Source organism: Crocuta crocuta, unplaced genomic scaffold (genome assembly GCF_008692635.1).
Source record: "Crocuta crocuta isolate KB4526 unplaced genomic scaffold, BGI_CrCroc_1.0 scaffold217, whole genome shotgun sequence".
Lineage (NCBI taxonomy): Eukaryota > Metazoa > Chordata > Mammalia > Carnivora > Hyaenidae > Crocuta > Crocuta crocuta.
Window position 1 is genome coordinate 7,167,886 of NW_027532208.1, and position 16,631 is coordinate 7,184,516.

The 16,631-nt window shown below is 36.1% G+C and overlaps 1 protein-coding gene and 1 non-coding gene across 2 annotated transcripts in view; one reads left to right on the forward strand and one right to left on the reverse strand.

The window, feature by feature from the left end:
* CALN1 (calneuron 1) overlaps positions 1-16,631 on the reverse strand; it is a 476,734-nt gene that overhangs the window by 442,120 nt on the left and 17,983 nt on the right. The gene's annotated exons all lie outside the window — the stretch shown is intronic.
* Positions 6,848-6,954, forward strand: LOC144242932 (U6 spliceosomal RNA). Its single transcript, XR_013338497.1, has one exon. It is a non-coding gene; the product is annotated as a U6 spliceosomal RNA (small nuclear RNA).

Genomic DNA, 16,631 nt, shown 5'->3' on the forward strand with positions numbered 1-16,631 from the left:
ATAAAGATTAAAATGACAATACGAAAGATCAATGAAACTAAGAGCTGGTTCTCTGAAAAAGATAAACAAAACTGACAAACCTTTAGCTAGATTCACTGAGAAACGAAGACAGAGGACTCAAATAAAATCAGAAATGAAAGAGAAGTAACAAGTGGCACCGCAGAAATAGGAAGGATTATAAAAGACTACTATGAAAAATTATATGCCAATAATTGAACAACCTAGAAGAAATGAATATATTTCTAGAAACATAACCTTCCAAGAATGAATTGAGAAGACGTAAAAAGTCTAAACAGACTGATTACCAGTAAAAAGATTGAATCAGTAATCAAAAAACTTCCACACATAGGAGTCTAGGCTCAGAAGGCTTCACTGGGCGAATTCTACCAAATAATTAAAGATTTAAAATCTAACCTACTCAAACTCTTCCAAAAAATTAGAGAGGAGGCAACTCTTCCAGACATATTTTACAAGGGCAGCATTACTCTGGTACCAAAACCAGACAAGGACACCACACAGACACACACAAAATACAGGCCAATATTCCTGATGGGCATAGATGCAAAAATCCTCAAAATAATAGCTACAAACTATTATCAAACTGAATTCAACAATACATTAAAGGGTTCATTCACCATGATCAAGCGAGATTTATTCCAGGGATGCAAAGATGATTTAACATCTGCAAATTAATAAATATGATACACCACATTAACTAAACGAATTATAAAAACCATATGATCATCTGAATAGATGCAGAAAAAGCATTTGACAAAATTCAACGACTATTTATGATAAAACTTTCAACAATGTGGGGAGAGATGAAATGTAACTCAGCATATTAAAAGCCATATATGAGAAGCCCACAGTTAACATACTTAACGGGAAGAAGCTGAAAACTCTTCCTTTAATATCAGAAACAAGTCAAGGATGCCCATTTTCACTGTTTTTATTCAACATAGTGTCAGAAATCCTAACCAGAGCAATTAGGTAAGAAAAAGACATAAAAATGATCCAAATCAGAAAGGAACAAGTAAAATGGTTACTATTTGCAGAAAGCTTGATTTTATATATAGAAAACAAACAAACAAAAAAAATCTATTAGAACTACCATACAAATTCAATAAAGTTGCAGGGTAAAAAATCAATATGCAAAATTTGTTATATTTGTATACACTAACAAGAAACAATCCAAAAGAGAAATTAAGAAAACAATACCACTTACAACTGTATCAAAAAGAATAAAATACCAGAATAAATTTAACTAAAGGAGTTAAAGATCTGCACAGTGAAAACTATAAGGCATTGATGAAAGACACAAGTAAGTGGAAAAATATGCTCATGGATTAAAATAATTTAATATTGTTAAAAATGTCTATACCGCACAAAGCAATCTACATATTCAATGCAATTCGTATCAAAATTCCAATGGCATTTTCCACAGAAATAGAACAATCCTAAAATTTGTATGGAACCACACAAGATGCTAAATAGTCAAACTGATCTTGAGAAAAAAGAAGAAATATGGAGGCATCACGCTCTCTGATTTCAAACTATATTACAAAGTTTTAGTAATCAAAACAGTATTCGTCTTATCATAAAAACAGACACGTAGATCAGTGGAACAGAATAGAGAGCCTGGAAATAAACCCACCCATATGTGGCCAATTAATTTATGACAGAGGAGGCAAGAATATGCCGTGGGAAAAGGACAGTCTCTTCAACAAATGGTGTTGGGAAAACCAGTTAGCTACATGCAAAAGAATGAAAATGGACCATTACCTTACACCATACAAAAATATTATCTCAAAATGAATTAAAGACTTGAATGTAAGACCTGAAACCATAAAACTCTTAGAAGAAAACATACATGGTAAACTCTTGACATTAGTATTGGAAATGATTTTTTGATCTGACTCCAACGGCAAGGGTAACAAAAGCAAAAATAAACAAATGGTGCTATCTCTAATGAAAAAGCATCTGAATAGTGAAGGAAACCATCAACATAATGAAAAAGCAACTTATTGAATAGGAGAAGATATTTTGGTTTTTATTATTTTCATTTTTTAATGTTTACTTATTTATTTTGTGAGAATGAGAAAGCACAGGGGAGGGACAGAGAGAGAGAGGGAGAGAGAATCCCAACTAGGCTCCATGCTGTCAGCACAGAGCCTGACACAGGGCTCAAAGCCACAAACTGTGAGATCATGACTTGAGCCAAAACTCACAAGTCAGACACTTAACCCAGGTGCCCCAGAAGAAGATATTTTCAAATCATATATCTGATAAGGGGTTAGTATCTAAAATATATAAAGAACTCGGGGCGCCTGGGTGGCTTAGTCGGTTAAGCGTCCGACTTTCGCTTAGGTCATGATCTCGCGGTTCGTGGGTTCGAGCCCCGCGTCGGGCTCTGTGCTGACTGCCAGCTCAGAGCCTGGAGCCTGTTTCAGTCTGTGACTCCCTCTCTCTCTGACCCTCCCCTGTTCACGCTGTCTCTCTCTCTCTCCTCGAAATAAATAAAACATTTTAAAAAAATAAAATAAAATAAAATATATAAAGAACTCACACAACTCAGTAACAACAAGAACAAATGCCAATTTGTCTGAAAAATAGACATTTTTCCTAAAAAAGACATATGGATGACTGACAGGTACATGAAAAGATGCTCAACATCACTAATCATCAGGGAAATGCAAATCAAAACCATAATGAGATCTCACCTCGTACCTATCAGAATAGCTATTACCAAAAAGACAAGAAATAACAAGTGTTGGCAAGAATGTGGAGAAAGGGGAACCCTCTTGCACCGTTGGTGGGAATGCAAACTAGTGCAGCCACTATGGAAAACAGTGTGGAGATTCCTCGAAAAATTAAAAATAAAACTACCCTATGATCCAGCAATTCCACTTCTGGTATTTATCTAAAGAAAATAAATACACTAATTTGAAAAGACATGTGCACCCCTGTGTTCATTGCAAAATTATTTACATTAGCTAAGATATGGAAGCAACTTAAGTGTCCACTGACCGATGAATGGATAAATAAGATGTGGTATATTACACACTGGAATACTACTCAGCCATAAAAAGGATGACATGTTACCATTTGCAACAACATGGGTGGCCCTTGAGGGTATTATGCTAAGTGAAATAAGTCAGACAGAAAGATACATGCTGTATGATTTCCGTTATATGTGGAAACTAAAACAAAACAAATGAACAACAAAACAACCAAAACTCATAGATACAGAGAACAGATTAGTGGCTGCCAGAGTGGAGCGGGATTTAGGGTAGGTGAAATGAGGTCGAGAGGTACAGACTTCCAGCTGTAAAATAAATAAGCAATGGGGTGTAATGTACAGCATGGTGACTATGGTCAATAATATTGTTTTGCATATTTGGATGTTGTTAAGAGAGTAAATCTTTGAAACTTTGGATGGTAACAGATGGTAACCAGACTTAGGGTGATCATTTCGCTATGTAGACAAATATCAAATCACTATGTTGTACACCTGAAACCAATATAATCTTCTATGTTAATTACACTTCAATTAAAAACAGACAAAGCAGGGTGCCTGGCTGGCTCAGTCAGTTAAGCGTCCAACTTTGGCTCAGGTCATTATTTCATGGTTCATGAGTTCGAGCTTCGCATTGGGCTCTGTTCTGACAGCTCGGAGCTTGAGGCTGCTTTGGATTCTTTGTCTCACTCTCTCTCTGCCCTTCCTATGCTCACACTCTGTCTCTCTCTCACTCTCAAAAATAAATAAACATTTAAAGAAATAAAAAATAAATAAAATTTTATAAAGAATAGAAAGCTCATAATTTAGATATCAAAGAAAATTGAATTCAAGATGAAAATGGTTAAACAGGACAAGGAGAGTCACATGGCAATGTCAGAGTATAATTTACAGTGAAAATATTTGTAATGTACCAGTATACAGCAAACAACCTAAGACCAAATCAACTTAAAAAGTCTTAGGAGCAATACGGGAATTCACTTAAGTGGGCAGTTATAAAAATACATACCAGCATCAACAGCTTTCTTATATACAATAATAATAAGGCATAAAACATGATAAAAGCAAAATAAAATTCCATTCACAATAGCAAACAAAAATTACTCAATCTATATAGAAAAAATTCTAAATTCTACTGAAGGACATAGAAAGACACATGAATAAAATGAATTATTGAATAGAGAAGTAGACTTTATTTTATTTTATTTTTTTATTTTACATAGAGAGAGTGAGAGAGAGGGGAAGAGAGAGAATCTTAATCAGGCTCCATACTCAGTGTAGAGCCCACCACGGGGCTCGATTCTATGACCCTAGGATCATGACTTGAGCCAAAATCAAGAGTCAGGTGCTCAACTGACTGAGCCAGCCATTCACCCTTAGAGAAGATCTCCCTAAATTTATTCCAAAATTTCAGACAATCAGAATCAAAATCCCAATGGGATTTATACAGGAATCTGATCAACTGATTCTAAAGTTCGTCTGTAAAATTCAGTATTTACAAAGAGGCCAAATAATTAATGTGGAAGAACTAACTCTACCTGATATTGAAATATCCTATAAATCTATAGCAATTAAAACTTCCTCATTCTGAGTCAGGAGATGAAGTAAAAATAATACTCCTGGTTTATTATCTGCCTTTATATCTCCTTCTGAAAGGTAAGCTCCATGAAGAGAGGAGTTTTATCTCCTTTTTATACTGATATAGCTCAATTGATTAGAAAGTGCCTGGCACATAAGTATTTATTGGATAAATGGATGAACAAAGCAGTAGAATTGAATTCTTAGTACAGAGTAGATAGCACAGATACTCAGGGATTTGGATACTGTGTAAAGTGGCATTTCAAATTAAAGTGGAAATAATCAAAGTGTTATTTGGAAAAGAGTCAACGCAAACTCTTCATTCCGTATCGTTAAAGAGATTTCCGGTGTATCAAAGGTGTAAATGTAAAAAACAGAGCCATAATACTACAAGAAAAACAGAGATTAGTATTATAATATTCAAGTGAGAGAATCCTTTTAAAGCACAAAACAAAAGCCAGATACCACAAAGACAAAGATTTATAAAGTTGATTCCAGCAAAGAAAAAGCTAAAAACAGTAACAGCAACATCAAAAATGTGCACAAAAACAACAACAGCCGCAACACACATAACCAACTTAACAGGTAAACAAAAACCTGGAATAATTATTTACAACAGAGATAGTGAAAGAATTATTTTGTCAGCATATAAAAAACTCTTATAAATCAATGATAAAAAAAGATAAGAATAATGGCAAAGATATATATATGTACTTTTTTACATAAAATGTACTTTAAAAATATAAAAATATATATTCATAAAAGTATGTTTAAATTCACTAATAAAGAAACATAACTTAATGCAAAGATGTCAGGTGATTCTTCTATCAGGTTGACAAGAGTTAAAAATATACATAAAATCCAGTGCGAGTGAGGATATAGAAAAAGATCCCCTCTTAGTCAAAGCTGGTGAGATGGCAAATTGTACCTCATTTCAAAACGGTAACTGAACAATGTGTATCAAAATTCGTAGGCACATGGGCAACCCTTGGATGCAACAATTCCAGTTTTAAGCATTTATCCTAAAACGATAATCAATCAATTGAACAAAGATATGTTTATAGGGATGTGGAGTATTCTATTGCTCATATTAATGAAAAATCAGAGGTGAAGCAAATGCCCTCAATAAACAACTAAATGACTCAAGTATGGTACATTCACATAGTTAATACCACTAATTGACATGGAAGTATGCCCATCACTTATTGTTCACTCCATAAATCAGGTTGGAAAATAGTATTCAAAGTTAGATACATCTAATTTGCATGTATATGACCCAACAATTTCTCTCTTAGGTATATAACCAATAAAACGGCATTCGTATGCTCACAAGAGGCATGCACTAGAATATTTATAGCAGCACTATTCATGATAGCCCCAAACTGGAAACCGCCCAGTGCCTATCAACAAGAAAGTGGATAAATAAATTATGACATGTTCACATAATAGAGAGATAGCTCAACAATAGCGAATGAACGACAACCCCCTAAAGCCACATAGATGAGGCTCACAAATAAACGCTGATTGAAGGAAGACAGATAAAGCAGAATGCGTGCTTCGTGATGACATTTGAATAAAATTTAAAGTCTGTCAGAAGTAATCTCTGTCATTAGAAGTCAAGACAGTAGTGGGGCACCTGGGTGGCTCAATCGGTTAAATGTCCGACTTCAGCTCAGGTCATGATCTCACAGTTTGTGGGTTCGAGCCCCGCGTCGGGCTCTGTGCTGACAGCTCGGAGCCTGGAGCCTGCTTTGGATTCCGTGTCTCCCTCTCTCTCTGCCCCTCCCCTGCTCACGCTCTGTCTGTCTCTTTCAAATAACTAAACATTAAATAAACATTTAAAAAAATCTTCGAAGTCAAGACAGTAGTTATCCTGGGGTTGATGGGGAGTGGGTTGTGACGGGCAGTGGGACAAACACGGCTTCTGAGAGGCTGGCAATGTTCTGTTAACTGAGCACTGGTTGCCAGGGTATGTGCAGTTTGTGGTCCTCTCTACACTTAGGAGTTATATGCTCCTCTGCGTACACACACACATTCAAGCATACACACAAAATCGTTTACACAGACGGGAAGATGTCAGGAAGAGCCCGACAAAAATGTCAGTAGTGTTCTTATCTGGACAGGGGATTCAGCATGACTCTGGCTTCCTTCTGTATACTTGTATCCATAGATACAATTATATACAGGAAAACACAATTTAATTAAAGGAATGGAAATATATTTACTGAACATTCAACTCAAAAAGTTAGAACAGTGCTCGCTTCGGCAGCAAATGTACTAAAATTGGGACAATACAGAGAAGATTAGCATGGCCTCTGGGCTAGGATGACATGTAAATTCGTGCAGTGTTCCATAAAAAAAAAAAATAAACAAAATGAGAAAATGGGATGAATGAAGTGATAAAGAGGCAGAAAACAATCAGATATTATGGAGGCCAACGGAGAGTGACCGATATGCTTCCTCCCAAATGACCGTTAATGAACTTAACGAATTTACACAAATAGACAGTGTGGGAAATAGCAAATTACCCATGAGCTAAAAAACTAGGGGGATTTCTGCTGATTTCACTATCACAGAGAATGATTTAAAAACCCATGTTGGGGGGTCCCTCAGTCAGTAAAGTAGCTCAGTCAGTAAAGCACCTGACTCTTGATTTCAGCTCAGGTCATGATTTCAGTTTGTGTGTAGCCTACTTAAAATAAATAAATAAATGCCCATTTTAAAAGTAAGCTTATTGAAGTGTAATTAACATATAATAAACTGCACATAAAGTATACAGTTTAATAAGTTTTTAATACATGTATACACCCATGAAGTCATTGCCTCCAAAAGTTTCCTCATATCTCTTCCCTCACTTCCTTTATTCTCTGCCCTAACCCATAGGAATCATGATAGCTCCCTTGTCTAGAATTTTATAGAAATAGAATGGTCGGGGGGGGCACCTGGGTGTCTCAGTTGGTTAAGCGACCAACTCTTGACCTCAGTTCAGGTCATGATCTCGTGGTTCATGAGACTGAGCCCCATGCAGGGCTCTATGCTGACAGTGAGGAGCCTCCTTGAGACTCTCTCTCTCTCCCCCTCTGCCCCTCCCCTGCTCATTCTCTCTCTCTCTCTCTCAAAATAAATAAATAAACATTTTTTTAAAAAGAAAAAAGAGACAATTGTAGTATATGCATTTTTGTGGTCTGGCTTCTTTATTCCAACATAATATTTTGAAATGCACCCTTTCATTTTGTTTGTAACAATAATTGTTGAATCATAGTTCATTAGGTGAATACACCATAATTTGTTAATTTACTAGCCAGTTGATGGACATTTAGGTTACTTCCAGGTTTTGCTTATTATGAATAAAATTGCAATGAGCAACTTTAGGTCAAGTTTGAGCCTTTGTTTTGGTTAAATACCTAGAGGTGGAATGGTGGGTCATATGACAGATGTATTTAGAATGAACAAATATTAAGATGTATGTTTACCTGCTTAAAAAACTTCCAAACTATTATTCAAATGGTGGTACCATTTGACAGTCCCACCAGCAGTGTATGAGTCTTCCAGTGGCTCTACTTTCTCACCATCACTTGGTATAGTTAGTCATTTTAATTGTAGACATTTTAATAAGTATGTGATGGCATCTCATTGTATTTTTTTCTTTTTCTTTTAGAGAGAGAACGCATGCGCACATGAGCAGGGTAGGGGCAGACGGAGAGAAAGAGAGAGAATCACAAGCAAGCTCCATGCTCAGCATGGGGCCCAGTGTGGGAATCAAACTCATGATCAAGACCTGAGCTGAAATCAAGGGTCAGACACTCAACTGACTGACCCACCCAAGCACTCCTATCATGGCATCTCGTTGTGCTTTTAGTTTGCATTTCCCTAATGATTAGTGATGGTGAATATCTTCTCAGGTGTTTATTTGCCAGCTTTATATCTTCTTTGGTAAATTAGCTGTTCATATAATTTACCCACTTTTATATTGAGGGGTTTAAAATTGAATTTAGAAAGCTCTTTATATTTTTTGAATACAAGTCCTTTATGAGATATGTGATTTACAAATATTTTCACTCAGCCTGTGGCTTGTCTTCCACCACCCCCGTCCCCTAGCCCATGGCTTGTCTTTTCATTTTCTTAACAATATCTTTCAAAAAGAAAGGTCTTAATTTTGATGAAGTCTAGTTTATTCGTTTGTAATTTTAGGAATCATACTTTGGGGATCATATTTGCCTAATCCAAGGTCACAAAGTTTTCTCCTAGAAGTTTTGTAATTTTATGTTTTACATTTAGGTCTGAGATAGATGCATTCTGAGTTAAGTTTTGAATATAGTGATATTCACAGATTGAAGCACGTGTAGGTATAAGTGGATGTATATTGAAGTATGGTGTATGTACATATGTACTACATATGGGTATCCGGCATTTCAATTTCAGTTTTATTGACAAAACTATGCTTTCACCATTAAATTGCTTTTGCACTTTCGCCAAAAAGTCAACGGACCATGCCTCCACTTCAGGCTAAGGTGAAGTAAGCATATTGAACCCATATATATCTCAGTGAGTATAGCCTAAAAACAGGACAGAATGCATGCAGCAGCTATTTGAGGACTCTGAAAATAACTACTACCAGGCAGATTGGGGAAGAACATGAGAATTCAAAGGACCACCCACCGATGATGACTTTATCGTTACTTTCTTCTGTTTTTTTCAGGTCTGAATTTAGTGAAACCTGAAACTTGAAAGTGAGAATTAGCCCAACAGAGAAGACTCCAGGAGATGCCTCCATTTCTGACGACTGTACGGGGAAGTGGTTTCCTAAAAGAGAGAATATTGGGGCGCCTGGGTGGCTCAGTTGGTTAACTGTCCGACCTCAGCTCAGGTCATGATCTCACGGTTCGTGGGTTCGAGCCCCGCATTGGGCTCTATGCTGACAGCCTGTTTCTGATTCCGTATCTCCCTCTCTCTGACCCTCCCCTGCTCATGCTGTTTCTCTCTCTCTCAGAAATAAATAAAACATTAAAAAAAATTTAAAGAGAGAATATGGAATTCACAATCATTCTTTCTTTTTTTCTTTTCTATTATCTTGTATCTCAGTCCCCAAACAATCCATGGAAGCAAAAGCAGGTGGGGCAAGGAGAGTCAGTAGGAGCCTACAACTCTGAGGAAAGAAAACCTTCCTCTCTTGTCAGATAATATGTGGTCCCAAAAGGGACCCCGTTACTTCTTGTCTTCTTCTGTCCTCCTTTGCTTGTCCCTGATGCAAGTGCAATTGTACAAAGGGCATAGTACATTGGGATAATAAAATTTGCAGGTTTCTACTTGGAGGACCAAAATAGAGAGTACCAGGGAAATGAAAAGTGCTAATAAGATAAAAGTGCTAATAACTTTGCTAAAGTGAATATTTCAGAACTTAAAAATACAGTAAACAAAATGAAAACACACTGGATGAGCTCCACATGAGATAATAAAGGAAAGAGCCAGAGAACATGAAGACAGAACCTCAGAAATCTGAACAGCACAGAAAAAAAAGTTAGAAAAAAGTGAACAGGGCCTAAAAGACCCACGAGACAAGGTCAAAACACATGACACTATCCATGTTACCAGAATCCCAAGGGAGAAGAAAAGAAGTGTAGTATAGAAACAGTAGTTAAAGACATGATGGCTGAAAACTCTGCAAATTTGGCAAAAGATACAAACCTTCATATCCAAGAATTTCAGAGAACTGCAATAGGATAAATCCAAAGAAATCCATGCCAAACACATCATAAATTGATGAGAACAAAGTCAAAGAAAAAAAATCTTGAAATCAGACAGGAGAAAATGGGGCATCACTTGTAGGAAAACAGTTTGAATCACAGGACTATGGATTTCTCATGAGAAATCATGAAGACCAGAAGGAAATAGAACAATACTTTGGAAGTGTTGGAAAAAAAGAACTATTAACCAAGATTTTTGTATACAATAAAAATATCCTGCAAGAATGAAAGTGAAATAAAGACATTCTTAGATGCAGGAAAACAAAGAGAATTTCTTGTCAGCAGAACTGCTCTAAAAGAATTGCTAGAAGAAGGTAGAAGGTAAATGATAAAAAAAAAATAAAAATAAAAACTTATGGGGCACCTGGATGGCTCAGTTGGTTAAGCATCTGACTTCGGCTCAGGTCACGATCTCACAATTCATGACAGTCCCTTGTCACGCTCTGTGCTGACAGCTCAGAGCCTGGAGCCTGCTTCTGATTCTGTGTCTCCCTCTCACTCTGTCCCTCTCTACTCACACACACTCTCTCTCTCAAAAATAAATAAACATTTAAAAACTTTTTAAAAAATTAATAATAAATAAAAAACTTAGAACACTGGAAATGAAGGAAAACAATATAAAGGTAAATATCTGGGTTAATGTAATAGACTATTCTGTTGAAATAAGTTTAATGGATTAAATTTAAAACTGTAACATTATTTGGTGGGGTTCCAGTGTATGTAGAAATAATGTACAAGACATAAAACATAAAAGTAGAAAATAAAGAGACCTATGTGATGGTAAGATTTCTACATTTTACTTGAAGTGATAAAATAGCAAGTGACATCAGTGAAATTGGTGGAGTCGGGAACTCTAAAATTCTATTACTCCATAAAAGTAATTTTTTAATTGGCAAAAAAAAGTCAGAATTAACTTTTTTGGGTGTCTAGAATTAGCCAAAATTTTGTGGAAACTATAGATCAATATCCCTCATGAATGTAGATGCAAAATTCCTTTTTTAAAAAAATCAGGAAATCAAATCCTGCAAAACTAGAAGTACAATGCAACATAACCAAGTGCTGTTTATTTCAGGAAGGCAAGTCTGCCTATAATATATATAGAAAAAAATCAGTGTAATCCACCATATGAATAGCCCAAAGGAAAAACAGACAACAAATGATCTCAGAAATAGATAGCAGAATTAGAAATAGAAATAGCAGAATAAAAACATGACAAAATTCAACCTCCATCCATATTTAAAAACTCTTAACAAACCAGGAATATAAGAGAACTTCCCCAGCCTGGTAAGGGGGCATCTATAAAAAGCTAAAACTAACATACTTAATGGTGAAAGACTCAAGGCTTTCCCCTTAAGATCAAGAACAAGGCAAGAATATCCACTTTTAGTATTTCTCAATATACTGTCCTGATTTTCCCCAAATGCTGACTCTGACCTTGGTCAAAACTCAAACTTTCTTCAGGTTAGGGTGATCTTCCAGCTTCCTAAGAAGTAAGCTTATGTACTTCTGCTCTTCTGAAAAGGAGTTTCTAGTAACCTAGAAAGCAATGTGCTTCCTCATCATGTTTTATAAACGGAGCTGCAACCACAAAGAGCTGAGTTTCTTGCCTCTCGATTTTGAAGTCTCCCTGTTTGCAGTTTGTTTCTCACTCAACACAATATTCAGATCAAGTAGAACTCTCCAAATTTTCTTTTGACAATGCCATCAGATAGATTTTTCTCCACAGGTAAGCGTGGTAAACAAAATTCTAAGATGTCTCCCATGACTTTCCTCTTCTCTGTATCCATGCCTTTGTGTAATCCTTTTCCCCGTAGCAAAGGCAGAACTGTGATTTGCTTCTAACTAATAGAATATGGCAAAAGTGGAGGGATAAATTTAAATTTCAAAGTTACAAAAGTAATTAAAATGTTGAATAATCTGACTTTTAGGTTAACCAAAAAGGAGATTATCCTGGATGGGCCTAAACTAATTAAATGATCCCTTTAAAAGATCTATAGGTCAGAGACTCAAAGTAGTAAAGTCTCTCTTTCTCTCTCTCTCTTTCTCCCTCTTCCCACTCCCCTCTCTCTCTGTCACTGGCTTTAAAAGAACAAGCTGCTATGAATTCTATAGCCTCAAGGAAATTAATTTTGCCAACATCTGAAAGGAGCTTGGAAGCAGATCCTTCCCTAACCGAGCTTGCATTAGGAGAATGAAGTCCACTGAACATTTTGATTTTAGCTTTTTGAGACCCTGAAGAGAGAACCGAGGTAGACCTAACCAGATTCTTGACCTATAGAAACTTTGAGACAATAAATAGGTGTTTTAAGACACTAAATGTGTAGTAATTCAGTAGTTCAGCAATAACAAATAAATACAACAGCCATGTTATCTGTAAATATAGACAGTTTTACTTTTTCCTTTTCAATCTGGATGCCTTTTACGTATTTTTCTTATCTAATTACACAGACTAGAACCATAGTACAATGTTACAGTGGAGAAAATTGGTATAGTTTTCTTGTTCTTGATTTTAGGGGTAAAGCATTCAATCTTTTACCATTATGATGATGGTAGCTATAAGTTTTTTGTAGATGCTTGAACCAGGTTGAGGAAGTTCCCTTCTACTTTTAGTTTGTGAAGTCTTTTTTTTTTTTAATCAGGAATAGATGTTGGGTTTTGTGAAATGCCTTCTCTGCATCTATTGAGCTAACTCTATGATTTTTTTCTTTTAGTCTGTTATAGTGAACTATGTTGTTTGTTTTCAGAATGTCAAAGTACCTTTACATTATTGACATAAACCCCCACGTGGTTATGGTGTATTATTTTTTAATATAATGTTGGATTTGATTTGTCAAAATTTTGTAAAGAATTTTTGTATCTATGTTCATGAAGGACATTGCTTTGCAGGGGTTTTTTTTGTAACGTTTTTGTCTACTTTAAAAAAATCAGAACAGGGGCGCCTGGGTGGCTCAGTCGGTTAAGCGTCCGACTTCAGCTCAGGTCATGATCTCATGATTCATGGGTTCGAGCCCCGCGTCAGGCTCTGTGCTGACAGCTAGCTCAGAGCCTGGAGCCTACTTCAGATTCTGTGTCTCCCTCTCTCTCTGACCCTCCCCTGCTCATGCTGTCTCTCTCTCAGAAATTAAAAAAAAAAAATTTTTAAAATCAGAACAATGTTGGCTGAGTCGGGAAGTATTTGCTGTTTTTCAGTCTTTTGTAGGAGTTTATGCAGAATTGGTATTATTTCTTTAGCAAAATTTGTTTAGTAGTATTCACCAATGAAGTGATCTGTCTCTGGAGTGTTTTTGTGGGTAGGTTTTAAAGTAAAAGCTTAGTTTTTAGGACTATTCAGGTTATATATTTATTTTTGACTGGGCTTTGGTGGTTTGTGTCTTTTAAGAAATATGTCCATCTCATCTACACTGTCAAATTTACTGACAAAATTATTCACAATATTCTCTTTTTATTCTTTTAATCTAGAGAATCTGTAGTGATGTTATCTCTCTGATCATTGATATTGGTAAATTTATGACTTCACCCTTTTTTTCTTGATCAATCTAGCTAGAAGTTTGTTGATTGTGTTGATCCTCTCAAAGAACCAGCTTTTGGTTTCATTGATTTTATCCACTGTTTTTCTATTTCATTGAATTTTTTTCCTGATCCTCATTCTTTTATTCCTTGCTTTGGATTTATTTTCTCTTCTTTTTCTAATTTCTTAAAGTGGAAGTTATATTACTGGTTTGAGATCTTTCTTCTCTTCTGATATAGATATTTAGTTGTATAAGCTTCCCTTTAAGTACTCCTTTACCTACATCCCACATGTTTTCTTTTTTTTTAATTTTTTTAATGTTCTATTTATTTCTGAGAGAGAGACAGCATGAGCAGGGGAGGGTCAGAGAGAGAGGGAGGTACAAAATCTGAAGAGGCTTCAGGCTCTGAGCTAGCCATCAGCACAAAGCCCGATGTGGGGCTTGAACCCACAAACTGTGAGATCATGACCTGAGCTGAAGTCAGACACTTAAACAACTGAGCCACCCAAGAGCCCCTTCCCCACGTGTTTTCATATGATGCATTTATATTTTCATTCAGTTCAGCATACTTTCTAACTTATCTTTTGAGTTATTTGACTCATGTTATCTATAAGGGGGCTTTTCCAAATATCTGCCTGCTATTGATTTCTAACTTAACTTCATTGTGATTCATGAACATATCTTGTATGGCTTGAATTCTTTTAATTTATTTATTTACAACTCATAATATGGTCTATCTTGGTAAATATTCCATATTCACGTAAAGAAGAATGTGCATTCTGCCGCCATGGGAAGGAATATTCTATAAAGTTTAATTATGTCAAATGAACGATAGTGGTATTCAAGTCAAGTTTGTGCAAAATCTCCAACTCTAATTTTGCATATGTCTATTTCTTGAAATACTATCCATTTTTACTGCCTGTGTTCTGAAGCTCTGCTGGGTCTGAGTTCCTACTCCCTAAGCTGAGGTCCAGAAACTCCTCAGGCAGTAAGTTGGGACAATCATAAGGCTCACTTTGCTTCCTGTTTCTCAGGTTCCCCCATTTATCTCTTACTGCGTTACTGTGAAAACCATTGTTTCATGTATTTTCCAGTTTCTGTTGTTATTATTGTTTCAGGTGGGAGAATAAATTCAATTCATGTTATTGTTTTTTGACCAGAAGCAAAAGTCTCTTGAAACCCCATTTTTAAAATTAAATATGTTCCCCTCTTGTAGTTGAAGAGTACAAGCAATTTCAGAGAATGTTGGGCGGGTTTTGAATCAGACCTACTATCGCCCTCTGACTCCAGGGAAAGCCAGTTCTAGACTGAAGAGAAGCTGAGAAAATTAATGATTTGGTTCCTCTTCAAAATGATTTTCTTTCAATATCGGTCAATGTTTAGTGGGAATTTGGGGACTGACATTTCCATTTTAGAAATAACTCTCGATTTTCAAAATAAGGAATTCCTTATATGTACCATGTGGGACAAAACATTATAGCATTTTTCCTTGTGAATTAGTACTAATTTGTGAGTTCTGCCCTCTCACAGAGTTGGCTGGAATTAGTACCTCTCTAAAAAATGGAGATAATTTACATGAAATTGTGATGGAAGTCTTGCTGAAAATAGATTTAAAAACTAGAATTTCCCATTTTGTGATCTGGCTAGACTCTATGAAGACTCATGATCTGTTTCCCATTTTCTCCTGCAGTTAGATTGTTGCCAGAACTGGTTTAGCCAATGTGTGCTAAAATGATATATACCACTTCCAGATAAAAGCAATTAAAATCTGGTGTGTTTCCTTTTTTTATCCTCCTTTGCTCTGTGACTCTGAAGGCCCTGTGTTCCTAGGGCATAGGGCATATCTCCATCTGATTCAGCCTTCATGGGAATGACCCATACGCTTTATTTGGTAATCCACCAAGATTTTAGGTTACTATGACAAAGTCTACCCTAATGAATAGAGTTTATTCTTATTTTCTATGATAATAAGGGAGATTCTAAAGGATATATTAAAGAGCTTAACCTTAGGTAAAGTACATTCAATTTAATACAGTTTACTATCTCATTTAATACAACAATTACACCAGCAAGATCCCTCAATGTATGTAAATAGCACGATCCCATTCATTTATGTTGTTTCACAATTCTGACTGCCAACTCTAGGTAACTCTCAGGGTTTTCTCCGGTCACGGTACTCATGACGCAGACCAAGGTTCATTCTGCAACATGTGCAAACACATTCACAAAAATATCCAACAGAAACAAGACACTCCCAATGAAGGGTGTTCTTCACACTATTTGAAGGTATGCTTATTACAATGATAGCAGGACCCACTGATATTTTACCAGTTACGTGAGGTGTGTGTAGAAGTCTAAATTAACTACGATCACAATTCTCATCTATTGTAGTAATATGTTGGCACGCCATAGAGAGATGGCTATAGTTATAGTTTTTATCTATCTGTACCATCATTATAGCTATCTATCTACAATGATATTCATATACTATATTTCAATAACAAATATCCTATTTACAACACTTTTCCTTCTATGCCATATACCAGGAGGCATACTTGGTTTCTTGCATAGTAAGACATGTAGAGAACTGAAGCAGGAGGGAGAGCAGAATGAATGAGGGAGAGAGCAGCATACTATGCTGGCAGCCTCAGAAAATATTTTCATGCACCTGAGAGGTGGCTACCATGTTCTATCATCAAAGTAATATTCAGGGAGACACCAGAGGGCCAGCTCCTCAAAGTTTACATAGATACATAGATATCGTTATAGATATGTAGATGCATA